The following is a 22,687-nucleotide window of genomic DNA, read 5'->3' on the forward strand; positions in this document are numbered from 1 at the left end:
GGACCTCATGCCATTCAGCATCATGGTTTTGTAAAAGGATGCCAATCTCTTAAGAACTTTCCTTCCTTGCTCCAAATAAATGCTGCTTGAAGGAAGAAGTTATTTCAATTTTCAGCCCTTCATCGCAAACATTGCACTTGACTTAACAAAGACCAGAGAAATAAGAAGGGAGAGCCATCATCAACCCCCGGCTTATCTGACCACTGGCAGAAGAAACAATATAATCATACAGCCTATGCAATATATTTTCATTGAATGAACTATGGCTGTTTAATGCCATTTATATATTCAACAGATATTTAATGAATGCCTTCCAATATGCTGACATAATACTAAGTGTTTAGGATACGGTAACTTAACAAGACAGACACTGTTCCTATCCTCATGGAACTTACTTGTCTGTTCTTTAATCTCCCTAGAGACTAAAGGTTCACCCATAAAAACACATTCTAAGCCCTAGTGTATTTCAGCTGAAAACTAGGTGCTATATTCGTAAGTGTTTTCAGGCATAATAGAAATAACTAAAGCAATCTAGTTGGTCAGGGCCAGTGGAATCCAAGTTAAGAAGTCCAGAAAATCTACGTTAGGAAGTCAGATGACCAGCAATCCTATCTGTGTTAAGATATTATGCCCCACAAAAATGGTAACAGGATCTTTGATACTCATGATCATGTCACAGGATTAAGACTGTCAATCCAAAATGATGGATGAATGTTTTCAAAGAAGGTATCTCTAAAAGACCAGAAACTAACTTGTCCGCAGGTAGAAGAGAGTTAAGGACCTGTGCCCATTTGAGGATGCAGGTTCAAGGATACCTAGAGAATGCAAGAGGAGCTTCATTCAAACATCCTCTAACCCATCTGGTGAGAAATATGTTCTCAAATCCTCGACAGAGGTAGGACCAAGAGATCATGACAAAGGTTTAAAAACCCAAAAGAACTCTAGCTACTTAAGTCTTCCCAAAGAGCCACATCACATAGGAGAAAATTCCTGCAACTTGAGAAAGAACAAAACAAAGCAACTCGCATGCATCTGGGATTATAAAATAATGACAATATTAAAGAACCACAATTACTGAATAAAAGCGTGAGTTACTAAAACCCATTGTAAAGTGACCAGGGTCACTGGGGCAGGGAGAAGAGAATTAGAGCCAAACACCTAGTGATTTTTTCAACTTAAATGATATGAGTTTCATTGGAAATGTATAGATCTTGAGAGAGTAGTATAGCCCCAAGTTAATCTAAATATAAACAGCCACTATTCAGATTTTTCACAAGGTAAACCTGAATCCAAAGAACCTACCTGCTCATGAAAGTCTGGAAGGTATCTTTAGGGCTCTTTGACTGGATCTGACTAGAAACAGATGAGATGGATGAGATAACTTCTATGTGTTTCAGGTGAAAGAGAGAGAGAGAGAAGACAAAATTTTACCAGAAGGTTACATTATGAAGAGATTTCTTTGGAAACATTCTAGTCTGGTTTTTATCTTGTTTAACCCAAGCTGGGTACTTTCTCCCTGATATGGATTTGCTGCATCCCCACCCAAATCTCATCTTGAGGTGTAGCTCCCATAATCCCCATGTATTGTGGGAGAGACCCAATGGGAAGGAATTGAATCATGGGGGCGGGTCTTTCCTGTGTTGTTCTCATGAAAGTAAATAAGCCTCACAAGATCTGATGGTTTTATAAAGGGGAACTCTCCTGCACATGCCCTGTCTTGCCTGCTGCCATGTAAGACATGTCTTGCTTCCCCTTCACCTTCTGCCATGATTGTGAGACCTCCCAAGCCAGTTGGAATTGTGAGTCCATTAAATCTCTTTCCTTTATAAATTACCCAGTCTTGGGTATGTCTTTATTAGCAGCATGAGAACAGACTAATACACTCCCCAGAATTGTTTAACTAAAAAATAAGAGGCAATACAAAGTCCTGTGAGACTTTTTTCCCCTTCAGGAAAGAAACATAGTAACAAAGGAAAGCAATCTAATCCTTGTGCTTACATGATGAACAATTTCTTAAAAAGAGGGAAAGATATTGAAAGAAAGAGAAAGATGCAAAGGAGAACACTCGTTTCCATGGCCTGCATGTATCCAGCTTTTTTCTCTCTCATGGCTTTCTTTGCTTAAGGCACTTCAGGTTGAAAGTAAAACCAAGACAACACAAATATTTATTATCTTTTGTGGTGACTTACTTCAAATAAACTCTGAAGACTATCACATGTCCCTATGCCAGACTGGTGAATCACTTCAAATACAACTTGCTAAATTCAACGGGCCACCATTAGACCGAGTACACTGAATTTTTCTCTAAATCCTATATTAAAATCTCACCTTTAGACAAAATTCCACATTAACCTTATCATAGAAGTACATGGTCCAGGACACAGAGCAAATGTCAGTGCAGTCATGATCAGAGCCTCTGGCCAAGGCATTACAACCCCTGTCCCAGTCTTCTCCCAGACAACCTTGCACTAATTACTTTTTCTTGGATTGCAAGCAACAGAAATCAATTTGGGCTAAAATATGCTGCAATAAAAAAGGAAGTGGAATGTACTAGAAGGATATTGGGGTATCTCACAGAATTGAAGGAAGAGTTAAACAACCAAGTCACAGGAAAGGAGGGATCCAGATTAGCTCCCAGGCCCTGGGTTGTAGAAGTTTGGGATGCTTGTCTCTAAAGAGCTGCCAGAATGAGACGACACTTTGCAATCTTCACTTCTGTCCCTGCAGCCAGCATAGGTCAGTTGCCCATTGTTTATATCCCTGGCTACCACCACAAACATTTCAGAATCCTCATCCCCAACAAACCCCACATCTCTTGTCATTTTCAAATTGCAAAACAAGTCATCAGAGATTTTCTTATTTTTAAGACCCCTGTGCAATTTTATCTCCTTCATCCACTGAACTGATAGAGCAGTCATCTGTATGCTGGAGTGCCTGAAACCACATAGCTTCTGGAGGTGAGGCAGCCAAATAGCTCTTATTGGCAAAGAGTAAAAAGTCTCTTCCAGTGGTTGTGGGGCGGGGGGCAACTGAGTGACCCTCCTAAGCCACATGAGCTTTGAACACCCCTGCCAGGCTATGCCTTATCATATAGCCAAACTTGCAGGTGCTCTTTATTCACTATGGAATTATGTGGGTTCACTAACATACCCATAATAACGTATTGTATTGTATTGTATTGTATTGTATTGTATTGTATTGTATTGTATTGTATTGTTTGTTTTTGAGACAGGGTCTCACTCTGTTATCCAGGCTGGTGTGCAGTCATATGATCAGAGCTCACTACAGACTTGAACTCCTGGGCTTAAGCGATCCTCCCACCTCAGCCTCCTGGGTAGCTAGGACTACAGGTGCACACCACCATACCCAGATAATTCATTTTTTGTAGAGATGGGGTCTTTCTATGTTGCATCAGGCAGGTCTTGATCTCCCAGGCTCAAGTGATCTTCCCACCTTGGCCTCCCAAAGCGCTAGGACTATAGCTATGAGCCGCTGGTGCCCGGCCACTATTGTATTGTTAAAAAATATTTCCCCACTGATGTGACCTTATTGGCGCGGCCTTTTTTTGTTCCACACGGCAAGGCCTTTTTTTGTTCCACATCCCAGCCCTCCCTGAGGCTGGGGTTTAGAAGACGGCTATGGCTCAGAGGACTCAACTCCAGATAGAAGAACAGGTGAAAAGAAACTCCACTTTTTCCAGCCCAGGAGGGTGTTGGTGGGAGGGAGAGACAGGAAAAGGAGCCTAGAGGACGGGCAATTCAAACGTGACCTGTTTCACCCCTGATGGCACCCTGGTTAGTAAAGGCAAAAAGCAGAAGCAAAGAAGATTTCCTGCTTGTTTCCTGTTTAAGACTTCGAGAGTAAGCTGCCCCATGGGGTAAGAATATGGGGAAAGGCCTGCTTTAGTTCTCATGGCTGCCCTCAGCTGCTGTGCCCTGTGGAGTTAGCCAGAAGTTAGCAGATGGTGCTGTCTGATAAGCTTTTGGATATGAGTGCTAGGAAGATGAGCAGGCCAGGGACTGAAGGGGAGGGAAGGCAAACCTCAGGAGAAGAGCGAGTGGGGCAGTGGGCCTGCATCAGCAGCGGGGAGCCCCAGGCCCTGACCAGCCAAGGGAACAGACTGAGTTCAGCTGACGGTGCCAGAGGGCACCATTGCTGCAGAGGCAGGCACAGGGGTGCATGCTTGGGCACACACACACACACACACACACACCCTTCTGATCGGATCCTGCCTAACTTTACAGCCTGGTCCCAAGCCCACTGACCACCAGAGGCTCATGGTACAATATGCTTCGGCCACAACAGAACCCTTGGCCACTTGCAGTTTCCCAAGTGTGACAATCTGGTCTGTACTCCCATGCCCCTGCACTGCAGTGGTGCCTTCTGGATCCTTTATTCTCTTGTCCTCATGATAAACTCAATTTAACAAGACCTAACCTACTATTGACCGAATATATGTGAGGAGACAAGGAGAAGACAGCCATCTGCAAGCCAGAAAGTGGGCCCCCAGCAGACAATGGATCTGTTGGTGCCTTGATCCTGGACTTTCCAGCGTCCAGAACTGTGAGAAATAAATGTTTACTGGTTAAGCCACCCAGTCTATAGTAATTTGGTGTAGCAGCTCGAATGAATCACGACCTAACCTTGGCCTGTGCATCTGTGAAGACTCCTGGTCCCGCAGGCACTGAGGTATTGATTTCTCACATCTCTGTATTTTCACTGTAGCTTGTATGTCTCTACAGTAGAACTCATCAGGTTTGGATTTGGGTCTTTACTCCCCACCAGGCTGAAAACCTCATATTATTCATCTCTGCATTTCCAGCTCTGAGCACAGCACCTAGTAAAGAGTAGGCACTCATTAGGTGTTTACTAAGTGAATTTATAAAATGTGACACGATAGAATCAGTTTAACTTCTGTTAAAAAAAAAAAAAAGTCCAAAAACTGCTTTTGTTAAGACTCACTTTATGCCAGGCACTGCACTATGTAGTTTTATATAAACGATCTCATTTCATCCTCACCCAACCCTGCAGAGTAAATGTTATCATTGTCCGTGCACAAATGTGTAATGCAAGGTTCAAGAAAGATGAGGAACTCACCCAAGATCAAATAACTAGAAAGTGAGGGGCCAAACTGAGAATCCATGTCTTCCAACTCTGACAGGACTCTTTTCACAATGCCAGAGTTTCTAAGGAACTTTCTACAATGTATTCTATTCCTTGTAGAGAGGTTCATATGCAGTAAAAAATGACACCGTATAAACCATGGTTTATGCCTTATCATTAACAGCTCTTCCTATGTTGTAATTTAACAGTATCAATTCACATTAATCACTTAAATCTTCTACCTGATGGGGTAAAGGCCAGACTGGAAGACATGGTGCTAATATCCCCACTTCATCACAGGCAGCTGATACAATGTAACAGTTGTTGTGTCAACATGTGACTATGTTCAAAAGAGGAATAAATGTTGGAGCCAACAGGGAGGCAGCAGTTACATGGAATAAGGATGGGAGTGTGACTTTAGCAAAACCAAGTGAAGTGTTTTAATGATGGATACATTTTTAAATGAGATGAGCTTCTCCCAGGCCCTACTGGGTGTTTCCTGGAACTATCATGGTGAGTTATAGGTTTGACAAAGCTTTTCCCCCACAACTTTGAGGCATTAGGAGGTTGTCAGAAAATTCACGCTTGCAGTGGATATCTGTTTTTGAAGTTGTACAGGATTCCCAATTAATGAGTTTTCACATTATTCTTTTATGGCTGGATGCATCTGGATGAGGCTCAAGCACAAAGGGACCCTGGCTTGCATATCATTAATTCTGACTTCCAGAGACATTTCTGGTCTCACAGTCACCTACTCCTTTTGCCTTTGTATTTGGAGACTTCATAAATTCAATTAATAAGCTGATTAGCAAAATCTTTAATTCTTCTCAAGTAGCTTTCTTCATTACTGCACATGCATCAAATTCTCTAAGCAGAGATATAAAGCATTTGGGCTGTCTGTCTGTAATAAGCTCTGCTGGACAAATGCCCATGTGCCAAGCTGTGGGCAGACATGGAATTGTAGAATAGATCATAAGTTCTGAAAATAATTTTCTTGGTAGTAAAAAACCCTCAAAAGAGAAAGACAGTTGGTTAATATATAATACTCAAAGGATCAGCTTAGTATATGACACATAGTGGATGCTTTAAAAATATTCTTCAAATAAATAGTGCTGTTAATACACTCTCTACCATGACATCAATTGCAGTATTCTATTTGCTATCAAGTCCCTATAGGAGGTAGATAATGGAGAATAGTTTTACTTTTGCTCAGAATAATGTTTAAAATTGCCTAAAAGTACCAAGCATAATATAACAAATACTCATATTCCAACTACTCACAATTAATCAGCATTAATAGTTTGTCACATTTAATATTTTTAATAAAAGAAATAATGATAACTAACATTTATTGAGGATTAACCATGTACTGGCAGTATTCCAATTGCTTTACATACATTAATTTGATTAAATCTTACAAAACCCTATGAGACAGGTTGTTATTTCTCAATTTTACAGAAAGGAATCTGAGGTATAGAATTTTAGGCATGTGCCAAGTCACAGAGCTTTAAGAGGCTATATTAGTCAGCTAGGGCTGCCATAACAAAATACCACAGACTTTGTTACACAACAGAATTTATCTTCTCACAATCTGGAGGCTAGAAGTTTGAGATCAAGGTGTCAGCTGGGTTGGCTAGTTCCAAGGCCTCTCTCTTTGGTGAATAGATGGCCATCTTCTCCCCATGACTTCATATCTCCTTGTCTCTGTGCGTGTCCGCTTCCCAACCTTCCCTTCTTGTAAGGACTCCAGCCATATTGAAGTAAGGCCCAACTTAATGACCTCATTCTAATTTAAGTAGAGCTTATTTGCAATAGCCAAGATATGGAAACAATCTAAATACCCATTGACTGATGAAAAAGAAATTATGAGATATGTATGTAATGGAATATGATTCCACCTTGTAAAAAAAAAAAAAAAAAAAAAAGGAGATTCCATCATTTGCCACAACATGGATGAACCTGGAAGGCATTATGCTTAGTGAAACAAGCCAGACACAGAAAGAAAAATAATGACTTCACTTCTATGTGGAATCTGAAAAAGTCAAATACGTAGAAACAGAGAATAGAACAATGATACCAGGTGGAGAACGTAGGGAAATGAGGAGTTGTTGATTAAAGGGTAGAAAGCAGCATTTATATAGGATGATTAAGGCTTGACATCTAATGTACAGCATGAGGACTATTGTTAGGCAATACCATATTGTATACTTGAAATTTGCTGAGAAGGTATATTTCACGTGATCTCACCACCCCCACCCCCACTCCATGCACACACAGACAGGCAGTTACTATGTGAGGAGATGGATATGTTAGTTTGCTTGCCTGTAGTAATCACTTCACTATGAATATGTATATCAAAACACCATATTGTAAACCTTAGATTTATACAATTTTTTAAAGGTTTTTGAAAATGTATCTCCATACACAGTCATATTCTGAGGCGCTGGGGACTTCAACATACGAATTTTGAAGGACACAATTCAACCCATAACAAGAGTAGAGCTGGCATTCAGGCCAGGAAGCTGAGACCCAAAGCCATGCCCCCGTCCATAACATGTGCCTCTGATAACAGTAACATCCTCACAACCCACTTTCTCAAACCCAATTTCCCTACCCGCTCTTCACAGAGGCAATCTCTTCCTAAGGATGCAACATCATCACAAAGTTGGTGTTTCTTTTTAAAGTCACCCTACATAAACCTACATAACATGCATGTTTAATGTTATTTTTTCAACAAAGTATTAAGTTTAAAACATCTCCACCCTGCTCCCAAACAAACATGCATCTTAAAATGTCTCTACTTCTGTCCAAATAACATTATATGCTCAAACCTTTCATGTTACTGGTATCTAGTATCTTAACCATCATTTTAATATTTTAACACCCCCCTCCAAACTAGCGAATAGTGCCACTATTTATTAGCCAATATACATTTAGGATTGCCAGTATGTTTGATTGGTTTCTTTGCTCACAATCTCTTACTGCATTTGGGTTCATTTTCTCTCTTTCTGAAGTATCTAACCACAAAACCAGTTCAAGTCTGGTTCAACTTTGTCAGTAACATGATGTGACAAAATGATGAGTTGTTTTTCAGTGGAAAGGACCCTCAGGTTGCAGGTCATGAAAACTGTGCATGCCCAGATGAACCAAGCATGCCCCATTTGTGACCCAGGAGCCAGCCAGAACAAAAAAGTCAATCACATGCAGAACCTAAGTGCTCAGATCATGGCAGAGGGATGGAATTAAGGAGCAAGGAGTGCCCTGTTTTGTTGCAGAGCCGAATTAAAAATGAAGGACCCAGCATCACCTCTTTGCATGACCCAATCAGATCATGACTCATTGTATTTTTCTGTCTCTCTCATCGTTACCCTCTGCCTATGAAATCTTCTCCTAGGCTCCAGTGCAGACAGGCAGATTTGAACATCACCTCCTGTCTCCCTGCCAGTCAGCTCTCAATAAAGCCTTCTTTTCTCAAAAGCCAGTGCTATAATATTGGCTTCTATGTGCACCAGACATACAGCCCATTGCTCAGTAACCTCTGCCTGACCGTTTTATTCATGTCTGGAAGTGGGAATGTGCTTTGTTTATGTACATCTGGAAATGTCTTTGTCACTCTTACATGATATTACTTTAGTTTCAAGTTACTTTCCCTCATTGCTTTGGGGTAGGATTTCATTATTTTCTAGTATCTATTGTTCCTGGCAATTAATTCCTGTATTTTGAATTGTCATTTGCTTCCAAGATCAAAGCAACTTGCCTTTTCTCTCTGGCATATTGAATTTTTTTTTCCTTTTTTTTAAGAGTTCTATAATCCTAACCTATAAAAATTAATTACATATTTAATCGCTTTCTTTGATTGTAATTAAATCTGTGAAACTTAATATATCTTACTCTCTTAAATATTTTAAACATGTCTCCAAACAAACCAAACATGAAAAATATCACAATGATTACAAAATATCAGTGATTACAAAACATGTAAAAACTTACACTAAAAGTGTTTATGAAAGTTCTAATACTATGAAAAAAAGAGTTCTATAATTTCACTATGATGGGTCTAGATGTGGATTTGTTTCTATCTACCTTGCTTGACATACCTCTTTTTCCATTTTAGAAAACTCTCCGTCATTACCTCCTCAAATATTGCCTTTCTCTTTTTTTATTTTACATTCTAAATGTCCTAATATAAAATGTTGTAGTTTTGCATTCTATCTTCTATAACTTCTATGTCTCTTAACATCTTCATTTTATACAACTCCTTATCTCTCAGTAGAGATTTCCTCAACTTTGTCATCTACTTTACTTCACCAGTGCTTTCCCTTCCTGTATCTAGACTATTGTTTAACTTATGCAATGATGGTATATTCTTTTGTTGCTATTGTTTTGATGAGTTTTTTCATTTATAGAAATTCTACTTTTTTCATGTCTGTTTTTTGTTTGTAATTTCAGTTCTTAACTTATGAATTCTATTACTTCCCATATCTTTTTGAAAATTTTAAATGTGTTCTCTTTCATGTTGTCTTGTCATTTGTATTTCCTTGAATGTGACCATCTATTGCATCTTTAGACTATCTCTCATGATATTAGCTTCCCCTGTGTGCTAAGATTTGTTTCTTTCTGTGAATTCATCACATTTGGTGGCACTTATCTTCTGCAAGGATTAAGTACTTGTCACGGATTGTAGAGATTGTTTCACAATTTCCTCTGCTATGACTCGTGTTCCGGAGATATTGCTTGTATTTCTGGATCAAGCCATGGGTGAACTCTGGCCCACATCCTAATGCTACAGGGGTCTCAGTGTTCCAGAGCTGACTAAATTCTACCCAGTCTGAGCTGAGCAGGCAGCTTCTGGTGTATACAGGGAGCTGTGTTCAAGCTCTAATGCTGCATGCAGGATTCATAGCCTGATTTCTCAGCCCTACATCAACTTTCCAAGTACATATCCAATTTCACTTTCCTGGTAAGCCACGCAGCCTCGATTCCTTCTGAATGTTATTGGTTCCCTCATCATTTCTGCCACCCAGAAACTTGTTTTGAATTCTGCATTATTATTATTATATTATTATGTCTAGAATGAAAGGAGGACTTCCTATGTCAGTTCAGATCACTGCCTAGTTACTAAAGTCATCCAAATTGTATTATTAGAGAACACACAAGTACAGAGCCATCATGTAACAGTCATACAAAGTAGAAAAGGAAAAGAGAAACATTCAAGAACATCTAAAAACAAGGCCAGGCACGGTGGCTCACGCCTGTAATCCCAGCACTTTGGGAGGCCGAGGCGGGTGGATCACGAGGTCAGGAGATCGAGACCATCCTGGCTAACACGGTGAAACCCCATCTCTACTAAAAATACAAAAAATTAGCCAGGCGTAGTGGTGGGCGCCTGTAGTCCCAGCTACTCGGGAGGCTGAGGCAGGAGAATGGCGTGAACCTGGGAGGCGGAGCTTGTAGTGAGCCAAGATCGCGCCACTGCACTCCAGCCTGGGCGACAGAGTGAGACTCCGTCTCAAAAAAATAAAATAAAAAAGAACATCTAAAAACAATGAATGTTTAAAGGACATACCACATAAGACTTCCATTTTACAGAGCTCTGTGATCATATTTCCCAAACACCAAGAGGAAAAAAACTGGATAAAAACATTAGTTCAGGCACGAAGCTATACATTTACTGAAAAAGAGATAAATAAAAACAGGTTTCAGCTACTGGAAATCCAGGAAGTCAGTCAAGTTGATCTGGTAACCATATTTAAGCACAGTATAAAATTTTAGAAAGACAGCTACTCGGGAGGCTGAGGCAGGAGAATCGTTTGAACCCGGGAGACAGAGGTTGCAGTGAGCCGAGATCGCGCCATTGCACTCCAGCCTGGATGACAGAGCGAAACTCTGTCTCAAAAAAAATCACAAAAAAAAAAATTTTAGAAAGAATATAAATTTGTGATATTAGAATAACAAAAGACTTAGAAATGAATTTTGCTTCAAAACTGAGATAAAATGTCACATATTCTACAACATGGCTGTAAATACTAAAGGAGTTATAAATCATTTTGCTCTGTGTGTGTGTGTGTGTGTGTGTGTGTGTGTGTGTGTAGAAGTAACATCATAGCATATTCAGAACACTACAAAACAATTTGTTCTTTCAGCAAATATTTATTGAACTCCTCTGAGGTGCTTAGCATTGCACACACCCTGGAGGCCCAGAGCACAAGACAAAATCTCTGTCCCGACAAAGCATACAATCTAACAATACAAGATCACCTATGATTAAACCCCGATGTCAGTCCTACTGACAAATTTGTGCCATGAGACTCTCCAGGAAGGAAGCTCAATAGCTATTTTCTTAGAAGACCAAGACTTTGGAAGAACTTCTATGTACCAGAAAATTCCTAAACCCCCATTTTCAGAGAATAAAATAAGCACTTTCTTCCAAGGCACAAATTCTTTCAAAAATCCTCACTGCCCAGCAGTCTGTGATGTGCCAACATCCATTTCAAAGAGCTTTCTTAATAAAGCTCATAACACTGTAGTAAAATGCTTTCCCAGATGCGACAAGAACAACGAAGTCCAAAACCTTATTCAAGTAGTCATTTTTAAAGTAGCAGACAGATTATCTGCTGTATGCCTTGTGTTCACAGAGAAGCTGTACTAAGAACACGAGGTACAGTAAAGCAATGCATATCCCCAAAATGGTAATGAAGTGCAGCCAAAATAGAGATAATTATTTTAATTAATGGTAATGATTTTAACGGTTGAACATTTTAACTAATTAATTATGATTGATTGCTTGTTACTAATCAAGGAATATGATTCAAAGTTGTAATTGAAAAACCAGGAGCAATAGGTTCCGCAGAGAGCATATCACAACCCTACTGAGATCAGAGGCATTATTTTTGCCTTGAAAATTGCATTCTGGATTATTCCAATCCTTTTTCTTTAATATATTCCTTTTGATAAACTAGTAGGGCATTGTGTTTTATTTGGTATTTAGAATCTTTTACCAGAAACAGGAACAAAACATGAAATGTGAATATAGTTGGAGAAATATATACATTATTTTTAGAGTTACAGCTTTTGTTTAAGAGATGGGGTCTTGCTCTGTTGCCCAGGCTGGGAGTTCAGTGACACAATCATGGCTTGCTGCAGCCTCAAACTCCTGGGCTCAAGTGATCCTCTAATCTTAGCCTCATGAGTAGTTGAGACTACAGGCACACACCACTATTCCACACCAGTTTTTTGTTTTTTTTGTTTTTTTAATAGAGGCAGAGTCTCATTACACTGCCCATGCTGGTCTCAACCTCCTGGCCTCAAGCAATCCTTCCACCTCTGCCTCCTGAGGTGCTGAGATTATAGGTGTGAGCCACCGCACCCAGCCCAGCTATGACTTTTAATGCAACATTATTCATTTAAATTTTATTCTTATTCTTCTTCAAGTCTAAGCTTTCTTTCTTTAGATAAAGTCTTTAGATATAAGAAACTACTCAATTACACTGTTTGAACAATATGAAACTTTTTACTTTCGTAAGCATATTGACTGAGAATTTGTTTTTCACAAAGTTTATATTTGGTATTTTGGACACTGGATTTTTAGGCCTTTTAAAAATATCATGAAGAGAACACCCAAGACTAGTGATAAGCTTCTTCTCACTCTTTATTCTTCTAATGGTTTTATCGAATAGAGGCTGTATTCATCTGTTTTTACGCTGCTATAAAGAACTACCTGAGACTGGGTAATTAATAAAGAAAAGAAGTTTAATTGACTGATAGTTCCACAAGCTCTACAGGAAGCATGACTGGAGGCCTCAGGAAACTTACAGTCCTGGTAGAATGCAAAGGGGAAGCAAGTACATCTTCACACAGTGGCAAGAGAGAGAGAAAGTGACGGGGGAAGTGCCACACACTTTTAAACCACCAGATCTCATGAGAACTCACTCGCTGTGATAAGAACAGCAAGGGGGAAGCCTGCCCCCATGATCCAATCACCTCCCACCCAGTCCCTCCCCCAACATTGGGGATTACGATTCAACATGAGATTTGGGTGGGGACACAGATCCACACTATATCAGAAGCAAATCAGTATCTCAATATAACCTGTGATTTGTCTTGTGATGTATTAGTAATTTATTATGCATCAGTGTTACCTTACTATAGTTAAGGTGGTTCTTTTCATCCTAGATAATTCTTTTACCACAAGGAAAAAGCCATGTTGTCGAACTTCTATTTGGTAGATAGAGAGCACAGGAAGAGGGAAACAGAAAGAATATCAGAGTGATAATAGGGCACAGTCAGTTTGGAAAATGGGAGAATGTCAGTGTAGCTGTGGTGCAGAGTGGGAAGATACAAAAACAGCAAGAAATGAGGCTGGAGGGGTAAGTGGAAGCCAGACTGTAAAGTCTCTTGTTTGTCACACTGAATACTGGAGAACACTAAGGAGGGAATGACATAATCCAATGTGATTTAAGGAAGAGCACCTACTGGAAGATTGTTGAGAATGAAGGAAAAAGAAAAAACATGCAAGAGTCTGGTCCTACAGTCCAGCTGATAACGAAAGCTTGGACTAAGGCAATGACCAGGGCCATTCCTAGAATAAGATTGTCTGGAGCTGACTAACAATTAACTATATGTATTTATGCAATTAACAATTAAATGTATGGTGAGTATGGAGCAGGTTCAAATTGGAGGGAGGAGATGGAACTCACACTTTCGGGCATGTTAAAATCAAGTTGCTGAGAATACTTTGGTGACCTCGTACTGTATTCACTTCTTTCCAACTACCCCACCCAACAACAGCAACCTGTTTTCAGCCATAGTCTCCAGATCATCTGTCTACCTTTCAGACCAGACTCCACTCAAAGATACAGCCAGGTTCTGACTCTAGAGAAAACAAGTCTGGGAACAGGATCTGTGCCATGGATTGGTATGGGAGCAAATGCACAGAAGGGGCTGATACTGGACTATTTTTCTATATCTCATGGTCTAATCACTGATTTTTAATCACTTAATTTACACTGCTTTCTCTGAGATTATTTTAATCACCACTTTTTACAACATTGGCTGTGAGTCACTTTTGCAGAATGTGTTCAGAAAGAATGGCTGATCTTCCTTCTTTTCTCCTGATAATTTCAGTGCCTAATTTCCTACAGTTGAGTCTGTCTCCTATTGCCCAGCCCAGCCTCATAAATGAGTCTAATTCCAGATTACCGAACTCCTCCCCATTTTCTCCACCCTGCCATGTGGTCCAAATATGACAAATGCCAGCATGCTGAGGCCCAGCAGACTAGCCTCTAAGTTCCTGTAATTTTTCCTGTCTATAGTCAAGATCGGACCCAGGGCTTCTAAGATCACAGAGCCTGCGGTTAGGAGTCAAGTGACTTAAATGGCAAGAGAGGAGAGCTGTAGTATGTGGAAGCCAGGCAATTTCCCCAAAATGTTGTGATGCTAGTACCATTTGCAAATATTTCTTCTTTTTATAATCTTGTGCTGAAACTCTGGAGGCATAGGATATGTCTTTATTCTCTCACGTATTATCAAGGTTAAAGTGCACCATTTGTATTTCAGCCAAGGTTTTTTTTTTTTTCCAAAATCAAGGGAAAGGTGGACACAGAGTTGAAGGAATAATGATATTCAGATCATCAGCTCTTTTTTTCATCTTGTTGCAGATTGTCCACTCAGGAATTTACCCTTGGACATTTTTAATCTCAGGTCAGACTTCCTTCTGCCATTTGGCATTCTCCCAGGCAACCATCTCTTTCCATCAGTCAGTGGAAACATTCGCCAAGCATAATTAGGAAGGTAAATCTGCTGTAGAAATTGTCATGGTTTCATTAAATTTAGCCAGTGTTAAACAATGGATAGTCAGTTAATTTTCCTTTCCTGGAAATTTAAAAACAAATAACAAACTAATCATTTAGACATATCTAAGCTGTATCTAAGTCAAACCACTGAAGCTTGTTTTTCTGATAATGGTACAGTTATATTCTTTTTTCAGTGCTAAGAAATGAACTTTGAGATAGGAAGAAAGAAGGGGCACAGATATTGAAGGGAAAAGTAGAAAAGGACAGCAACAGAGGCCATTTTGTATCACAAAACCCTCATATAATTTAGAAATTCAGCTGCAAAACAAAACTCAGTAGTTATATTGGTTTGCAGAATTGTCAGTCTGTTTTGCCAGAATGATCAACATTAGCAAGCAGCATCCTACTGTTCAGCTGTGGATTTAGGCTGGAGTCATAGAAGAGGATAATATGCTTATGAATAGCACCTCTCAGAGTGTGAAGTATACCTCCTGGCTGGCAATCTAACCCTGCTTCTGGCAAGGCCCCATGCAAGGTGAAAGAAAGGGAGGGAGAAATTAATGAATATTATTTCCTCTTACTTAGGGTTTGCCAAAACTAGGACCTGGCATTGAATATTAAGAGCTGAAATAGTACACCCATAGTTTCTTTCATGTGCTAGATTAAAATTGATGTGACTTAGAGAAGTAGAAAAATGAGCACTGGATGCCCTTTCCATATGGTAAAAGTAAAAGCTTGACAACATCTCCTTCTCTTCTTGATCACAATCTTTTCAGTGTTCCTAATGACTTCTCTCTTCAGAAGAGATTTGGATCTGAAAGCCTAATCAATGAGTTTTTTAAAGTTCTTATGACAATGTCTTCAAGATCACTTTGAAGGCTGAAGATTCTCAGAGCAAAAATACATATACTTATACACATATATAGCCAGCCACATTCACTAGCCATAACAAGTTAAGCATTTCACAGCAAATAATCCTGCCAAAATAAAAGCCTTAATTTTCTCAGCCCCAAATGAATTGTAAAAATAATCCATTCACCAATTACAAATGTGCCCAGAGAAAGCTATTATAGTGCAGCAAATGTATATCTTATATCCAAAGATGATGTTATTGTTGTAGTCTGTGATAGAATTTTCTCTTTAGATTATCTCTCCAGCAGTGGTAATGAGTTCACACACAGCTATTCACATACTTTCTTTTTTTGTCATTGATGACCAAAATCCCTATTTGTTAGATAGTTGTCCAGAATTGGTGCCATCACAGCAAACTAGATCAAAGCTTGTAGTTAATAACTATTATCATTGCTAATTTTTTTACTGCTACCAAAATTTGCAGTCTATAGAGTGAGGTTTTTGAAAAATGTTGTATGTGAAAGTGCTAGTCTTTTGTAAAGCAAGTAAAGCACATTATTTATATTATATCACATATGTATATTAAACTGGTTACTATTCTTGTAACTAATTCCTTATATCAGGGGGATAAGTATATTGAGTTATAAAAAGAACCAATAGACTCTTTTTCTAACGGTTTATTGATATCAAAAAGTCCTAAATTTACTGCTTTAGAGCGAAAACTAGTACAAAACTTGGAAAACAAAGATAGGTACCCATTGATAATGCAATTAAATTATAAAAAGTATATACAATAAAATAAAGTTAGAGTGGACTATCAGCATCCATTTTGCAAACAATTAACTATGAAACTATAGAACCATCTTTTTTGAACTCTAGGTTTCAAATAAATTTAGCCTAGGCTTTTTAAGAAGCCAATGCAAATAGTGTCTAAATTTTGAATGTTGTAAAACTGTCAGATAGACCTTACAATTCCTATTTTTTTCAAGAGTAAATGCCAGTTAAAAATCTATTCAGCACCTGTTCCATGGTTTTAGATAAACAGTCAAATTAAAGATAACAAAGAAGTTTCCCTATCTTGCAAGTTCCAGATATAGGTTCACTAGCTTAAGAAGAAATCTTTTACGAAAGCAATATACTATATAAGGGCATGGATTAGGTAATCCTTCTTAGGATCTTCTCTTCTCTTCCAGCTTTGTGACTATATATTTAAATAATAATCATTAGAAGAAAATTTAATATCCTTTTAATTTGACATTATTTTCCCCTCCTCCCCCACTGACTGGACATGTGCTTCGAAGCAGCATAATGTAATGGATGAAAACAAGAAGTTTGTCATCAGAAAACACAGACACTTTCCTCTGCCATTACAGGTTTAGTTTCCTTACAATCATAAAGAAAATAATAGTGATACTTTCCTTACATAACTCACATTGTGAGTTTCAAATGACACAGAAATAGGAAAGCAATTTGTAAAACTTAAAGTCCCATATGAAGGGGTTAAAGTTGCACATTTATTTAGTTGTTTTTTCTAATTGTCATAATGATAAGTAGACATTAAATTAGGCCTTGTTGATATTGATAAAATGCATTTCCTTAATGGCTAACCATGATTTAGGAATGTAATCTGTGAAAAAAATTAATTGAAATTATTTAAAGCTAAGGGATCAAAACAGGATATCTAAAATTAAAAACTTGCTGGATGAGTTTGTCAGCAGACTGGACCCATCAGAAGACAGGATTAGAATGTTAAAAGAAAAAATAATAAAAAAGATTTATATTAAATCACTAGTAGGAAAAAAATAATATAGTGAAAAAGCAAAATAAATATGTAAGACATGATCAATAGTTCTAACACGCATGCAATTGGAGTCCCAAATTAAGAGAAAGGAGAGAATGGAGCAGAAGCAATATTTGGAAAAACAATTGCTGAGAATATTCCAAAAATATCAAAAACCTCAGGGAACCTCAAGTGGAATAAATACAAAAGAAACCACACAGGGTCATAGCCTAATCAAATGCTGAAAATCAAAGACAAAGAGAAAACCCTTAAAAGCAGTGAGAAATAATTTTTCAAAGGACCCTGCAAAGGAGCATTAGTAAGACTGATGACTGACTGTTTGTCAAGAACTATGAAAGCCAAATGACAATAAAATGACATCTTTAAAATACAGGAAAAAATTCCATCAAGCTGGAATTTTATGCCACGCCAAGAAAAAACTTCAAAAAATGAAGGTAAAATATTTTAATGCAAAATTGAAGACATACAATTAATTACCAGCAGATTATATGACAAAAGTTTACTAAATAAAAGTTCTTTAAGCTAAAGGAAAATAATACTAGATAGAAATACAGAATGAAAATAGGATTTCAAAACACTAGAAAGGATTTTTGTTGTGTGAATTTAAGATGCTTGGAACTTCTGCAGCCATTTGGCAACCGTTAGAGAGATATTTACTCCTGATAAACAGAGGTCAGGCAAACCAAAAGATAGGAAAAGTCCTTAAGGCATCATAGAACTAGTGAAGCATATCTGGAACTGCCTATGTAGACTTCTTAAGTTAGATAATAAATTTTTATTATTTAAAACAATTTTTTAATTTAAAAAACCAGCAACTTTTGCTTCTAGCATTACGGCAGGCTAGATAATCTGAGGGATAATGCTGCAGCAGAAAGGATGTATTTTGGATGGGACAAACTCCATTCCATTGCTTTTCTTGAAGGAAACATGTGAGGTCTCCAAGGAGCACCCTTCCTGCTCCCAAAATAATCAACTGTCAGCATGCGGGTTTGGATTACCCTATGGGTGGATATTAATATCACCACTGCTATTTGGATATTGAGACGAGATTCAATGACAAGAAGGAAAAACTGAGCCTAGCCTCTATGCTAACCAAAACCAACGAGAAAAGGTGAAGGAAGAAGTCCTCTGTGGAGGAAAACTACTCTACTCTAATGTAGATCCACATGACTATCATGGGTTAAAATCAATCAATGAGTTTACAATGGAAAAACAGTTAGCAAGCATTTAAGAATACAAACCACCAGAAGTAAAAGCGACAAAAAGTAACAAACAACAGAATTGGCTGCACAAAAAACTACAGATATAGAAAATGGAACATGAGAAAAAGTATACATTTTTCTAATGTTTATAGAAATAATATGCACAACAACTCAGATGAACACATAACAAGAAACCATCCAAATGAACAGGCAGATTTGAAAAAAAATGACACTTTAGGGGGGAAATATGTAGAACTTCTTAATTTAAAAGAAAAAACAAAAAGGATAAAGAGCAAATCAAGCACTGTTGCCCATGAAACATGAGCACTCTGATGGGAATATCCTTAAAGTAGCTTAGCGAGATAAGAAAATATATTAAGAAGCTAAGAGATATGATGGGTAAAATGAGGCTACAACCACCCAGAGACACAAGAGGAAATAAGAGAGGGAGGTGGGGAAGGAAAGGCAATATTTAAAAAGAAAATGGCTGAAAGTTTTGCAAAACTAAAATCTAATAAGAATATGAATTCATGGATCTAAGAAACATACTGTATTCCAAGGGAGATAAATAAAAATTGATCTACATCTAGCACTTAGAAAAGGCAAAGCGCTAAAGAAGATCTTTTTATTTATTTATTTATTTATTTTTGAGACGGAGTCTCGCCCTGTCGCTCAGGCTGGAGTACAATGGCGCGATCTCAGCTGACTGCAACCTCCGCCTCCCGGGTGTCCCAGTTTCCATATATCACACACACATCTCTATTCCATAGAAACCTATGTCACAAGATTGTGCATAGAAATTTTTTAAGCACCATGCAACCATGAAATTTAGTTCATAATAGAAAATAATCATAATTTGAACTATAGAATCTTATCTGCGGAAGGCCCAATAACAAATAATATTTCATAACTAAGAAAAATCAGGCCTTCAATATAGTCATTTTCTCTGATTTCACACTTCCAGACATCTCTTCTGGTCTCATGCCCCCACGCCCCACTGCTGCCCCTTCAGCACACAGACCAACAACATGCTTTTCCCATGTGGGCCGTAATGGGCTGTGCGGGGCCATGTGTCTATGACTTTGCACATGTTCTCTTTGCATTGAATACCCTTTCCGCTTCCCCAACTGCAAACTACAACTCATCCTTCAACATGCTGCTCATTTTCTGTTCCTGTCCCTAAGCAAAGCAGATGAATCACTGCCTCCTCTAAAGCCCCATGGTAACTGGTGCCCACTTCCATAGCTGTACATATCACAGTGTTGCAAATGTTTCTTTACTTATCTCTCCCCCTCACTAAACTGTGTGCTCCTTGAAGAAAGACAAACTACAACTAACTCATCTTTGTAACCCCCAAGACCAGTACAACATTGGCTTATTGACAGAGTTCAGGGAATGTATATATATATATTCATTGTATAACATATAATGTATATACAATATATAATGTATATACAATGAATAAAATGAATGGATGCTTCCCTGAGTTTACATGGTCTTAGTCAGGGCTGGAACTGGAACCTGGATCTTCTGATTCCCATCCAGACCAGTGTTCTTTTTATTACATCCTAGAGCATGTTCTACATGTTCTAACACAGATTGTGGTCTTGGGACATTTGGAGCAACAACCACGAAAAAGACAATGCCATCTTCTCAAGTGATGCAGGCTATAAGGGAAACAGAGCAGTACCATTTTAAAATTCATCGAGTTCATCAGAGGTTCCCTGAGAGATTGTGTGACACTTGTACACCTGGTGAAATTGAGCAATGAAAATCCAAAAATGGGATCAGGAAAAGAACAGAAGCAGTTTGTACTTACTTACACCCATTTAGACCTGTTGGGCTTGGGAAAAATGGCAGACTGTTCCGGACAGTTCCAGGGAGTGTTTGCAATGAAGAAAGCAAGGATTTCAACTCCTGTTCAGAGTTCTAAAAATGCATTTCAGTGATTCCACTACTTGAGAGTTTTCTGGGTAAACTGCCGAATTGTGATTGAGATGAGCAGCAAGTCAGTGAGAGTCGGATAAGGCAGAAAAAGAAACACACAAAGACAGAGGGAATGTATGTAGGAGGGAAGGAAAAGATAGGGGCAAGGGAAAGGAAGTTTGGATAAATTCGCCAACTAAAGATGTTTTCATTAAATTAATGGCAGAACTCTGTTAAGATAAGTATATTAGCCGGACACAGTGGCACACTCCTGCAGTCCCAACTAATTGGGAGGCTGATGAGAGAGGACCACTTGGGCCCAGGAGTTCAAATCCAGCCTGGGCAACATAATGAGACCCCATCTCTAAAACAAACAAATAAAAAAAGATATGCATATACTAACAAAGCATAGTTATAAAAAAGAAAGGGAAGCCCCTTTCTTTTATCCACTATAAGGTATCCTCCTCCTCTTCTTGTTTCCATTTTCTTGGGAAAGAACTTTACTTGCAAAGAATAGATAAACAAAATAGGTAACCAAGGAGTTAGATATCACACACTCTAAAATAGTTCTAAGCTCTGTATTATTAGTTTTCTCATGCTGCTGTAACAAACGACCACAAACTTCATTGCTTAGAACAACACAAATTTATTAGGATACAGTTCTGTAGACGAGAAGCCCAACATAGGTCTCACTGGGCTAAAATCAAGGTGCAGCCATGCTGTGCTCCTCTCTGGAGGCTTTAAGAAAGAATCCATTTCTGTTCATGCAGATCAGTAGCCAAATTCAGTTCCTTGAAGTTGTGGGACTGAGGCCCCTGTTTTCTTGCTGGCTATCAGTTGAGATTTATTCCCAGGTTCCAAAGGTCACCCGTATTCCTTAGCTTATCGTCCCTTCCCTCTGTCTTCAAAACCACACCCCTCTCTCACTTCAACTCTCTCCTGCCTGTTCTTCTGTTGCATCTGTCTTCCTTCTGCCATCCTCTTCCACAGTTAAGGATGCCTGTAATTACACTGGGCCCCCCTAGATAATCCAGAATAATCTCCTTATTTTAAAGTCCATAACCTTAAACCCATCTCCCGAGTTCCTATGGACATGTAAGGTAACATCTTCACAGGTCCCAGAGATTGGGGGCCATTATTTTACTGACCATACCCTTCTTTCACTGGACAAAGGAATCCAAGAGGTCACTAGATTCTGTCTGCAAAGATATCAGCCACGAAACAAAGCTTAGACGAGACTAGGAGTGGATATAACAATAACTATGCACATGCCGGGCATTCACTCTCATATTCATGAACAAAGGCTTATCAAGTACCTGCTGTGGTCCAAAAGGCCTATGGTGGGTACTAAAATAAAACAAGGCCATGTTGTGTTCCCCACCCAGAAGTACACAGTGAGGTGGAAGGCAGGACAGCCAATCAACTTCAATGCCACACGGCAAGTGCAATGTGTGGTGAAGGTACACATGCAGGCAGGGAGGAAAGAGGGCCCAGACAGAGAAACGCAATCAGAGAGGCTTCTAGAGGGAAGCACAGCCTTAATAATGGAGGATAATACACACAAAAGCTGTGAGTGGTCTGCTGTGATGAAGTCTGGGACATGTTTGGGAGATGAGAAGGAAAGGAAGGCAGGAGACAGGTCAGCAGTATCACATATGTGCCCCATGGTAAGGAGTTTGGATGGTACCCCAAGGGCAATGAGAATTCACTGGAAGATTTTAAGCAGATATGTAATCAGATTGTTTTCCTAAGATCACTTATGAAGCAAATAGGAAAGAACTATAGCAGTAAGCTTGAAAAATAATTTCCAACCCATTTACTCAGGAGTTAAAGAAATCTATACAGTTAAGTATAAAATTAAGCCATAAGAGCTGGTATTAAAGTCTATAAATACAACTCCCTCCTTCTGTCCCCATTTGTAATTTCTTTGTGGCAATTGTACAGGGACAATCTTAAGGTATTTTTTTTTCTCAAGTAAACCGTTATGGGAATGTTCCAGGGAGATTTGAAAA

The sequence above is a fragment of the Pan troglodytes genome, chromosome 7, assembly GCF_028858775.2.
Source record: "Pan troglodytes isolate AG18354 chromosome 7, NHGRI_mPanTro3-v2.0_pri, whole genome shotgun sequence".
Taxonomy (NCBI): domain Eukaryota; kingdom Metazoa; phylum Chordata; class Mammalia; order Primates; family Hominidae; genus Pan; species Pan troglodytes.